This window comes from Pongo pygmaeus, chromosome 4 (assembly GCF_028885625.2).
Source record: "Pongo pygmaeus isolate AG05252 chromosome 4, NHGRI_mPonPyg2-v2.0_pri, whole genome shotgun sequence".
NCBI lineage: Eukaryota > Metazoa > Chordata > Mammalia > Primates > Hominidae > Pongo > Pongo pygmaeus.
Genome location: NC_072377.2, coordinates 98,959,503 through 98,972,243, shown reverse-complemented (window position 1 = coordinate 98,972,243; position 12,741 = coordinate 98,959,503). Strand labels below are relative to the sequence as shown.

Sequence of the window (12,741 nt, the reverse complement as noted above, 5' to 3'; positions counted from 1 at the left end):
CACAGGAATGTTGTCTTGGCTTCATATTGGTTGAAGAAATAACATCAAATCAGTGTTTAAAGTGGTATTTGGTATCCACAGAACTTTGCATACTCATATTTAAGGCCTTTAAATTCCTTTCAGCTAGAAAAGGTTAATTTGATTTCGAGAGCTATAACTGAATTAGTAAGATATTAATGACTTGAGGTTTTCAAAAATGTGTCTGCTAACGGTTGGCATTATGAATACTTTCGTACTTCTTAATTGACTTACTATCATGCTTGGAGATTGTTTCATTATTTCAACTTCCAAACATATTTGAAGGCAGTATTTTAAATTGGAGAATACTGTATTCCAAATTGGAGAATACTGCTTCCTTTGCAGGTTTTTTGGTCTAGTTTGGTGGAGCATGGATTTGTGGAATGATTATCAAAATGTAACATCTGACTTTTGCAATTTCTTAGCTATTGCCACAGCACAAATGTCCAAATCCTTACTCTGGGAAGTGAGCCATAAAAGTACACATGCCTAAAGGACAGGGGTAGATTTTGTATCTTTCAAAATTGGAGGTGGTATGGTAGATTGTTTTGATACACTGTATTTGTTGAAAGCCGTTAGCAAAAAGAGATTCTTCCAAAGCTTATCTTTGAAAAAGAGAAAAGAAAAATGTAAACAACCAATGAACTTCCAACCCTTTCTGTTAGAATTGATCTGCTATTTTATATTTATATAACTGTACTCTTTTTCAGGCTATGAGAAGAGAAAAAGATGACTTTTCACAATTAGAGAAGTTAATGACTTATGTCCTGCTATACCAGTGAACATGATAGATTTGAAAACAAAACTTTGCTTTGAAACCTCTTAACTCTTAAGATTTAGAAGACAATTAATTAAAAGTTTTCTTGTGCTGATGATATTAATAAAAGTTATTCCTTCTAAAAATTCAAAACATGATCACCATTTATTTTAATAAAAAATATAACTTATGAAAAGTGTATGCTATCTTCATATCCTGTGCTGCAATGTATAGTTTCAAGAGATAAGTGGAATTTATCATCATGCTATCTTATGAATAAATCCTAGCTCTGCTTTGTAATAAAGTTCATGTTTGCTTTGATTCCAAGAACTATACAAATCTGCTATATGACCATTAGGAGATGAAGGTAAACAGATGGAATAAATAGGCATGTATCTTTTAAAATTTTTGCTAAATATAAATGCAGTGAGATAGCATGTGGTCTATGTGACAAAACCCTGGGCTATAGGAGTGCAGTGGGAAGAATCAACACTTCTCTGTAATATCAGAGAAAACCTCTAGTTTTGGAGGTGACAATGAAGCCCTTGTCTTCTTTTGATTTTGTTTTTCTATCTACAGAGTTTGGAAATACTGTAATGCTAGATGACAGTCCCATACTTCCCATAGGTGCTTAGTATATATTAGTGATCCTGTGAACATTAAGGTAGATGAAGCATTTTGAACTCACCAGGAGAGTCTGTTGTTATAAGTGCTGAGATTTGTAATGCATATCCCCCTGAGATAAACCCAAGTAGGAAAGCTATGGAGATGGTTTGTTGGGTTTTAATTCCATCTTAATTTAGTTGAGATACTCAAATTAGTCATTTAGTCTCCCTTTGCTTGAGTCATTTCACTAGTGGGATAGGATTAGTAGTATTTATTCGCGGCAATTTACAGCATACTGAAATATAACAAATCAAGTTCCAAATCTCACTCTACAGGGATTTCTCTCCAACGTGAAAATAATAATAATGCCTAGCATTTAAATCAGACTGTATAATAACTATTTATGAACTATCTGTTTTTCTTACAGCAACTTTATGAGGTATGGGTTCTATTATTATTATTATTATTATTATTATTCCCTTTTTATGATGGAGACACTGAAGTACAAGAAAATTAAATGACTTATTCCTGACATCACACAATTAGTAGTAGAATGACCAGAATTGAACCTAGGTAGTCAGGCCGCAGAACCAAGATTCTTAATTACATTCTATGCCACCTTCTGTTAGAATTGCTTGGTCTTAGTAATTTGAAATGACTGCTATAAAGTACTACAGAGAGTAAAATACGTCTTTTTAATGTTACTACATTTAATCATTTTAATGACTGCAACATTCTTATTATTAGTGAAACCCAGGCCTTTATGAGCCAGAAATATGCTGAAGTTGTTTGTGAATTTACATAAGATGGGGGCTTTTATTAATGCAAAATATGTCTGGAATAAGCATACATAACTGAGAGCTCTCCTAGGTGATCTCCTAGAGCTCTCCTAGTCTTTGGTGATACAACAAGATTTCCCTTTTTTGTTGTTGTTTTTGATGTGCAGGTGGGGCAGAAACAGTTTTCAGTCTACATTTAGTTATCTGATACAGTTCCAGGAAAGCTTTAGGGAATTTTGTGTTTTGATAGAAGATTAATGTCATGTCTTCCTTTTTTTCTGTTCATTCCCTAAACATTTCCTGGTGAAAGTCATTATTTGGGAAGGAGCACATTGAACGAATTGTAGAATGGAGAAGTTTAGGTCTATTATTCAACTAGGTCCATTTTGATTTGCTTTCCCCAGAGACTCCACAAATTGTCTTTGAAATTCTTGGGTAACTTTCAAACCTTCATGTTTCTTTGGGTCTTGCAAACAAGATGGAGGGATGGATGTATGCATGGATGGATGGATGGATGAATGGATGGATGGATGGATGAATGGATGGATGGACAGACACATGGATGGATGGATGGATGGATGGATGGATGGACAGATACATGGATGGATGGGTGGATGGATGGATGGATGGATAGATACATGGATGGATGGATGAATGATAGATATAAATGAAGGTGTTCCCATATCTGTTCTGAGTCATGACTCATGTACCTGACACTGGATTGGGACCAGACTAGAGAATGTGGGCCCAGAGGAATGATGTGTGAGATGTGAGAGAGTTTTCCTAAGTTCATCTCATATTTTGTTGTCTGATAGTTTTCAATGTGGAATGAACATAGCTATAAGCAATTTCTTGCCACAAGCCTTTCCTCGTATTTCATATTAGTTTTTAAAATTATATATAATGAACTTGCCAGGCGCAGTGGCTCACGCCTGTAATCCCAGCACTTTGGGAGACCGAGGTGGGCAGATCACGAGGTCAGGAGATCGAGACCATCTTGGCTAACACGGTGAAACCCTGTCTCTACTGAAAATACAAACAATTAGCCGCGCGTAGTGGCAGGCGCCTGTAGTCCCAGCTACTCGGGAGTCTGAGGCAGGAGAATGGCGTGAACCCAGGAGGTGGAGCTTGCAGTGAGCCGAGATTGCACCACTGCACTCCAGCCTGGGCGACAGAGCGAGACTCCATCTCAAAAAAAAAAAAAAAAAAAGTATATATAATGAACCATAATTGCTTTACTTCCTTGATTCAAAAGCTAAATGTGTGCAGATATATACATATATATTTATACACATTATTCATATGCAGAGAAAAAAGAGACAGATAGAGGTGGGATAAAATTAAAAGGTCAAAATAAATTTGAACACCTAAGTTAATGAGCATTGTTAAACATTGACTATTTTATAATTAATTTATTATGAAGAAAATAGCCAAGATGCAGAAGAAACAATTATGGCAGAATATCAAAAAAGAAAGGTACTTTTAAGATCATTTTTAAATGCTTGTTTACAAAAGTATATAGCATCTGTTTTCATTCTGGAATGGGAGCTTTCTTCTCCACAATATTTCATTAGAGAACTCAAACTAAGAAGTCTGGGAATCAAAATTTATTTGGCACGATTAGTCAATTGTGAGTGATCATTTCCAAAATAAGGAAGGTGACTAAAGGCTTGAGTTAGGAAATTCTGCAAGTTTCAGAGATGGTATTAAGATGTTATTGTTTCAAGTTTACAAGGCGGGGAGGGAATACAGAAAATATTTTCCTGTAAAAATACTTGATCAAGCACAACTAAATAGGGTCAAAAGTTTTAAACAATGGAAACAACTCTACTGGGAAAATTACACATTTGGCTTTGACCCAAAGGAGTCATTAAAAACAAAAAGAAAAAAGAAAAAAAAAACAATTATCGTATAGATTTTTCCCCCACCCCTAAACAAAATAGCATATTTTCACGATTTGAGGACATTCTATTCCTTTATGTACAGATGCCTTGTGTTATTTGAAATACATTTGATTTCTATGGCTCACTGTTTTCTGGTGGTGATTTCCCTCGCTTAGAAATAGCATGTTCTAAGTCAGCAATCAGTGGACAGCATTACCCTGGCCCACTGGAAACCTTAACTCCACGTAACTGCAGTCTGAGACTCAGTTTCAACATTCGTCAATGAAGGACTCGTTCTCTAACCCCTCTCATATTTCCCAACAGTCTATGAACTATTTTAAGATAGGGATTCCTTTTTTTTTTGTTTCCTTTTTCAGCTTAATGGTTCCTGTGAATCTTGAAATCAATTCTGAAACAATTACTTCTAAGTTTAATCCACCTGGAAAATTTTCACTAAGCTCGTGCCTGGAGTTTGAAAAATGCTATGCTTAACGTAAACAAATGAATGTTCATGGCAAATGTGTACAGTAGTCATTGCCCCTTTATCTGCAGTTTTGCTTTTCAAGGTTTCAGTTACCCATGGTACTGTATGATATTTTGAGAGACAGAGAGAGAGGCCACATTCATATAACTTTTATCATAATATATCATTATAATTTTCTATTTTATTATTGTTACTGTTATCTCTTACTGTGCCTCATTGATAAGTTAAACTTTATCATAGATATATATGTATAGAAAAAATAGCATATATAGGGTTCAGTACAATCCACTGTTTCAGGCATCCACTGGGGGTGTTCTAACATATTTCCTGAGGACAAGGGGACCACTGTACTTTAAATGTGTAAATAGCTGCAAAGAATCATTAATACACTAGACAGAAGAAGTCTCTGTAGCCTTATTACTGGTTTTAAATTATTGAAAAATCACACAGCATATGAACATTCAAGAGTTTTTGAAAGCTATATAACAATTCCACAAGTATCCAGATTACCACTAGGAAGCCACTGATAATGGGAATAGTCACTTTTGAGAGAAAGTGTTAAGAAAGTTATTGTTTCAAGTTTTCTAAGGGAAAGAAACAAAGATAAAACTTTTACGTAAAATTATCTGTTCAAATATAACTAAATAAGGTAAAAATACACCCAAGTTTTAGACCACATGGCAGGTGTTTTAAAACAAAGGGCAGTGTCTCCATTTAGGTGTTTTTTATATATCAGACATTAATATTTTTCAGAAATTAAGGACTGAAAACTATATTTGCCACATTAAAATATTATTCCCATTATATTCTGACCTCTTTCTCATTGTATCTATTATTTTTGCAAGTTTTCATGAGAGATTATTTTTACACTTTACAATTTTAATTGAAGTTTTATAAACCAAAATTAAGGAGAAGGTTAACTAAAAACCAAACATCACTTTGATTTTAAAAGTTCAGTTCAATGAGTCAAAGCAGTTCAAAATGTTGTACCAGCTGTAAAATGTCCATGATCTCTTTATTTACCTGAATAGTGTATAATTCATATTTACAAAATGTTGATAGTACAAGGTGCCTTAAAGATCAACTAGCTCAACCTTCTCATTTTGCAAATAAAAAATATTCTGCCACAGGCAAATTAAATGACTTGTCCAAAATTATACAGCCAGCTCCCGACAGAGCCAAGCTGGGCGTGGGGTTGCTGTCATGTACCTCTGCAATCTTTTTACATCAGTCAACATGATCATCCCTATCTGAATTTAGTATTTAAATTCTGCATCATTTTTCCTGCTTATTAAAATGTTAATTGTGCACAGCATAAATCAATTTAAGCTTGACCTAATTTCCTTTTGGCCACGAAACATTTTTTTGAGCCATATTTTCTGGAAGGACATATTTTATGCCCTAGGTAGAACCACAGATTCTACCTAGAAGCTTTTCCTCATACCTGAAAGTCTCCCTTCATTTTTATTCACTTGGCACTGCACATATACTAGTAATCACACAGATAGGTCCACATTTAACCACTTGTGCACATCTAAGATTGGTTATACTTCTCCACCCGCTTCAGCTTTCCAGATCCTAAAAATAAATGTGTGTTCAAACTTCATAAATACAAATTATTGCATTAGCAAAAATGTATACACCTATCCAAATCATTTAGCAAAATAAATGACAATTGATTACTAAACAATACTCTATATTAATTATACCTTTGTCATCAAAGTAGTAATGCCCTAGGAGTTGCCAGCCCTCTCTCTTGGTGACCTCTCCAGGAGTTGGGTGGCCACACCCAAGCAACAGCTCTTCAAAGTGCTCAGTCCTCTGCACCTTCAAGTGGATGGTGCTAAGGGGCTTGGCCTTCACCTTACAGGATAGTGACTCTTCAACTGCATGGTATAGCAGATTCACCAGAGAATCTTGCTCAAACTACATGTACCCAGGCCTACGCCTGAGAGATTCTGAATCATTAGGTCATGGGTAGAGCCCAAGAGTGTAATTTTTTTTCTTTCTTTTTTTTTTTCTTGAGATGGAGTCTCACTCTGTCGCCAAGGCTGGAGTGCAGTGGCACCATCTCTGCTCACTGCAAGCTCCACCTCCCAGGTTCAAGCGATTCTCCTGCCTCAGCCTCCTGAGTAGCTGGGATTATAGGCACCTGCCACCACGCCCAGCCAACTTTTTTTTTGTATTTTCAGTAGAGACGGGGTTTCACTATGTTGGCCAGCCTGGTCTTCAATTCCTGACCTCGTGATTCACCCACCTCGGCCTCCCAAAGTGCTGGGGTTACAGGCATGAGCAAGAGTGTAAATTTTAAGAAAAGCTCAGGTAATTCTAGCACACACTCCAAGTTAAGAAAACCTGGGGCACCAAGAATGCTTCAAGGAGAGGGTCTGATGATGCCAACAAGCAGGGCATCAACCAGGAAACACTGAAGGGAGGCATCTGAGCTCCTGTTTGTTCCATATTCCTGCCCTTCCCTCTCAACTTTACCTTTTTGTAGCATATCCAGTGTGCTCCCACCTCCTAGCACTGTCATCTTTTTCCATATCTTGGGGAAACCATTTGAGTATGGGCATAAGCACTTGGAAAGATATAGGTGAACAACAGATCTTTGTAGGTGAACTCACAGAACACCCTACGCTGGGAGTCTAGTCAGGGTGCACTCAGTTACTTCCCCACTCCATACTCAGTAAGGTTGAGGAGATGATGGGGGACGGTGTCAAGGGAGAGCAGTCACAAAATGCAGCAATGAATGGGTACCCTTAGTCTTAAGCCAAAGAATCCTAGCCAAGCCTCAGCAGCAAAGAGAAGTTGAGCCATGAGTCTGGATGAGAGAAATCTAATGAGGTAAGGAAGCTGAGATTCTGCTAACCAAAGAATAGCTTTGGCAAGTGCCACATTGTGCACGCTGTCCCTCCTATGCCCAAGACTGACAGAAAATTAAGACTAACTCCCTAAAAAAGAGAACAATCCGCTGTACAGGATAGCTGGGCTGCTGAAAGAAGGCCCTGCAAGCTTCATTGTGACCATGGGCTAGTGTGATGAGCAGTAACAAGGAGCAAAGTGGACCATGTGGCACAGGGCTTGAGAAAGAGGTCCTCCATATCTCCAGTGAAAATAGTTGCTAAGCGCACTTTGGGAGGCCAAGGCAGGCAGATCACGAGGTCAGGAGATCGAGACCATCCTGGCTAACATGGTGAAACCCTGTCTCTACTAAAAATACAAAAGATTAGCCAGGTGTGGTGGCCGGCACCTGTAGTCCCAGCTAATCAGGAGGCTGAGGCAGGAGAATGGCGTGAACCCGGGAGGCGGAGCTTGCAGTGAGCCGAGATCGTGCCATTGCACTCCAGCCTGGGTGACAGAGCGAGACTCCATCTCAAAAAAAAAAAAAAAAAAAAAAAAAAAAGTTGCTAAACAGAGTCCAAATTTGGAGCTAGAACAGTTGGGGTTGAATCTAGCTCCAAACATATATTGTGACTTTGAGAATATTATTTGACATCTGTGGGCTTTAGTTTCTTCCTCCTAAAATGAGAATGAAAACATCTTCTTTGGAACTACTAACCATAGGTCTAGATGCAGAGTATAATATTGGCCCCTTTGTGCTGCAATATTTTCACATGCTCAATGCACAAGCCTTTTTCACATGATCATAATTCAAGCCAACACTAGTCTAATAGTCTGTAGAGCCATCAATTCATGTGAGACAGTCTTTGGTAAAAATTGAAAAAGCTTGTACTATGTAGGGTGAATGTGACAAGTAGAGTGATTTATTGGAATCTTTACAAGCTCTTGTTTGCTCTTGTTTATATTCTCCCAGCCTTATGTAATTTGTTTTGTTTACTGTTTATCCAATTAGGGTTAAGAGGGTAGGACTTACTGTACTCCAGAACCAACAGAATGCTTCTTGATCCTGATTTTACTGGAACACAGGAGCAGCTTGTCAAACTCTCTGGATAGGAGGTGGGGTACATTGGTTCTTCCAGAACCAAAGCCAAATATGCTTTAGCATCAATTTGCCAACAAACCTCCAACCACACACACACACATACAAACAGGAAAATTGGCATTGTTTCACATTAGAATCTGAGAAATCTAATAGTTAAGAAACCTGTATATCACAGCTAAACTTGTTTACTCTAAAGCAAAATTTATTTTTCTCCTGGATCTATTAAAATTCCTCTAGATGGACTTTTACATGTATATATTTCTACCTGTTGTTTTCTTGGAAGCCTAGCAGAGAAGTAAAATATATCACTCACCTCTAGCATATGATTGCCAGATTTTAACAAAAATCTAGTCAGTGGTAAGTTGTATTTAAGACATCTCATTTACGTGAGTATGAGTGCCATTCTGGTTCTTAGATACATTAGTATGTGCAGTGGCCACAGTTTCACAGAGTGAAACTTTCAATCTACAAGATCTCTATATTTACATGCAATGCACTGGTTATTTCACTGCCTTTCCCCACTTGCATTCAGGGATACAGAAATATTTTTAAGAGCTTGTGCCCCCAGAAACTATGGAGGAGAAATGGACACAATGTTTGTTAACAAATCATCATGAATATCACTCATGATATATCAAATTATAAGCTATACTGAGGGACATCAGCAAAAGTAGAAAATTATATAGAGAATAAAAGGGGAAGTTAACTTATATTTGTAGCCTCAGAGAAGTCCTCTGTGAGAAAGTGACTTTTAAGCTGAGACCAAGGATATGTAGAGTTACTTTTGGTTTCCCCGCTGTTTGAAAGTTTGTGAGGATGAGAGAAAATGTACGTAAAGTACCCAGCACAGCATCTGGCAGCACCAGAAGTCTCTAGGAGATTCTGATCCAGCCTCTCTCCTAATCAACGACTACGAAGCCAGCTGGTACCTCAGACAGAAGCTCGTGGGCTGCACGTGCTGCCTCAGGCTCCGGATCTGGTGTCATAGATACGCCCAGGTTAGCTGAGGATCCCTGTGGCTACAGCCTTCCTGGTTAGCTTTCACGGTTAGCCTTCACAAGTATGCTCTGTATGTGAATTGCTGCTCAGATGTGCTTTGTTCAACATTTCTCTCCAGGGATGAGCACCCTTCCTCTCACTTCCCCTTTGTTCCAGTCCATTTGGCTTGGCTCTGATTTCCTGCTTCCTCATTTTGGGAATAGGTTCATCCCATGGTACCCTAATCCCACGGAACTTCCCTTGAACCAATACATTGCCATCTCCCCACTGAGAGATGCCGGCCTCTTCTTCCAACTCTCCCAACCACCTTAACCAAGTCAGCCCCTCCCACATAGTCCCTAGTTAAGATCAGAATGAGCTTTATCTGCCTCTCAAACTTTGTCGTTCCTACCTCTGCAATCCCTCTTAGAGGATGGAACTACTGTGGGATGAATTCACTAAGCCGCAGCTGGGACTGCCTTTGTAATCCTCTCTCTAGACAGTCTGCCCCAGTCTCACACATGGCCAAAGTCTGGTAGGTAGTTGGTGAGTTCCTGAGTGTTGCTCTCTGGGCCAAGGCAATACAGGGCAACTTCCCAAGGCAGAGGAGACAGGAGTAGTACTTGGATTTGGATCAGACCACACTGGGCTTTGCTGAGAGGAACTGGGCCAGCATCCAGAACGGTTTTAAATGGACTGGGTTTGAAACAGTTCTCAGAGTGTTGAGAGCAATTATGAAGGAATCAGAGTGGCTGTGGATGCTGAGAGGTTTGGAGGTCCCTAAAGGTATCCCCCAATCTGTACTGCAGAATTGGAACCCCATTGACAAGAAGAAGAGAACTAGAGGAGGCTGGAGCAGGTGTTGCACTCAAGTTGCCACAGGGCCAGCAGTGCTGAGGCTGCAGAAATCAGGGACACTGCCAGCAGCAACACTCCAGTTCCTGCTCCTTCCTCAGAGGGTGAGAGGCAAGCTGGGCTCAGGGTAGCCTGACAGCAGATGTGGCCTGGGACTGTGGCCTAGTAGGCCTTCCATGGACCTGGTGCTGGTAGATGGGTAAGGAGAGAAACTAGATAACAACAGAGTGCCTTGACGAGGGCGGGAAAATGCCAGGCTCCACCACAGAGAACAGGAAGATAGTTCTTCCCGTATTGTGGTTTCTAAAGTTTGTAATTTCCAAGCTGCTGGCAGCACTTACAGAAAGGGAGGGTCGGCCGGGCACAATGGCTCACGCCTGTAATCCCAGCACTTTGGGAGGCTGAGGTGGGTGGATTACAAGGTCAGGAGATCAAGACCATCCTGGCTAACACAGTGAAACCCCGTCTCTACTAAAAATTAAAAAAAAAAAATAGCCGGGCGTGGTAGCGGGCGCCTGTAGTCCCAGCTACTCAGGAGGCTGAGGCAGGAGAATGGCTTGAACCCAGGATGCGGAGCTTGCAGTGAGCAGAGATTGCGTCACTGCACTCCAGCCTGGGCGACAGAGCAAGACTCTGTCTCAAAAAAAAAAAAAAGGGCGAGGGAGGGTCATTTGTTTTTGTGTCTGAAGCACCCCAACTTGACATCCCTGTGAGCCTAAGGACAAGGAGCTCAAAGAAGCGTGTGCTCTGAGAACGGGTGCCTTGGTTATACTTGTATGCTTTCTGTTTTCACACACATACATAGACAAGCATATCAGATTCTGTGCCCTTGCGGGTAAGTCACCTGGCCTGTGTCATCAAAATGTAGCATATTTCTGTACACTGTATGTTATTCTGCAAAAAAAAAAAAAAAAAAAAAAAGCTATGCTCCCAAAGGCTGGGTTGACAAAAGAAAGGTGCTTGTAAGCAATTACTTTATTATGTTTGATACAATAAACTTGGCTTCTATCATGAAAGACCCCAATGAAAACTGTCATCTGCAAAGTTAGGAGTACATACACATATTTATGCTATGTAGATAGTTTATGGTCAATTTCACTCATCACTGTTTCCACTCCCTGACTTACCAATAATTTGACAGTCCTTGCAGCTGCATTGTAACTCACCGTCACCCCACCCTTTGTTTCTGAGCAGTCATAGTGGGTGAGGAGAAAAATAGGGCACATTTGAGAGAAAATATGTGACTATACAAAAGACAAGCACATTTCTTTGGCTGTCATAATTAGCTATGAAAATTAAGATTGAGAACATCTGTTTTAATTATGTATGTAGCACAGGCTGTTCTGTTGTTTCACAGCTTCTCTCAGGAAAAAAAAAAAAAAAGATACCTGCTCACAATCTTCCCCTGGAGCTAAGCCTAATTTGCTTTTAGCTATAAAAAACTACTATTGATATTAAATAATGTCCCTAGGTACAATATTATGTAAAATTTTTATAATTTCTTTGGCAGACCCTGTATGGTAAGATTGGAAAGGACAGACTAAATGCAATAAACATAAATTTCAAAGTGGAAATGACTGACAAAGTGTGTTAGCTCAGTGTTTAATTAGGCATCAAAGCTTTATTTTTTGACCCAATTGTGAAAACCATAGTAATGCAAACCGACATGGAGAAAGCTACTGGGAACAGCAAAGGAAATGGAAGTGAACTAAGTAGAAAACAGATCCTGGCCAATCAGGTCCTTGACGGCTTAAAACATTTACTGTTCTCCAAGTGTCCCAGAGTGTTAGACACTATAGAAAATTAACCCATAAAGCCGCAAGGTATCTTCACACCTGCCATCTGCCTCTGAGGAAGTTGACGTATTAGACTAGACTGTCCCTGGGTTTTGTTTTTGTTTTGTTTTCATTTCCTTTTTAAAAATAATTGTGATCAGATTCCTATATTTGCTGTCTGTTGGAATTAAGTATTTTACCCTTCTATTAACATACCTTCATACCCCACCAACTCTGACTCTCTTTCTCTGTCTCCTCTCTTCTCTCTCTCTCTTTCTCCTCTGTGAATCAAATCTATTTTCTCTCATTGGATATTTCGTAGAGAAAACCCTACCCAAGACATTATCTTGCCCTTGAGAAATTTGGAATCAAATGTGTCTTGGTTCATTTTCTATTCTCGCTGAATAAAGTATTAATTTTAACTTGATTTAAATAGGGTAATGATAAATTTAATAGAATAGAATAATTGCCTCTTTCTCTTTATCAAAAAAGAAAGACCTTGTTGAAAGATCAAGTTAATTTAATGATTTATTTTTCAAATTTAGTTTAAGAAATAGATTGTTTGACAGAGAGTGGAAAAATGGTTACCAGAGACTGAGAGGAGGGTGCTGGAGGGATGGGGAAAGGGTCGATGTTGATGAAAAGTACAAATTTTCAGTTAGG

General features: G+C 39.0%; 1 protein-coding gene across 15 annotated transcripts in view; it reads left to right on the top strand.

Annotated features, from left to right (window-relative positions):
* Positions 1–12,741, top strand: part of MCTP1 (multiple C2 and transmembrane domain containing 1) — a 609,877-nt gene that overhangs the window by 219,998 nt on the left and 377,138 nt on the right. The window lies entirely within an intron of this gene.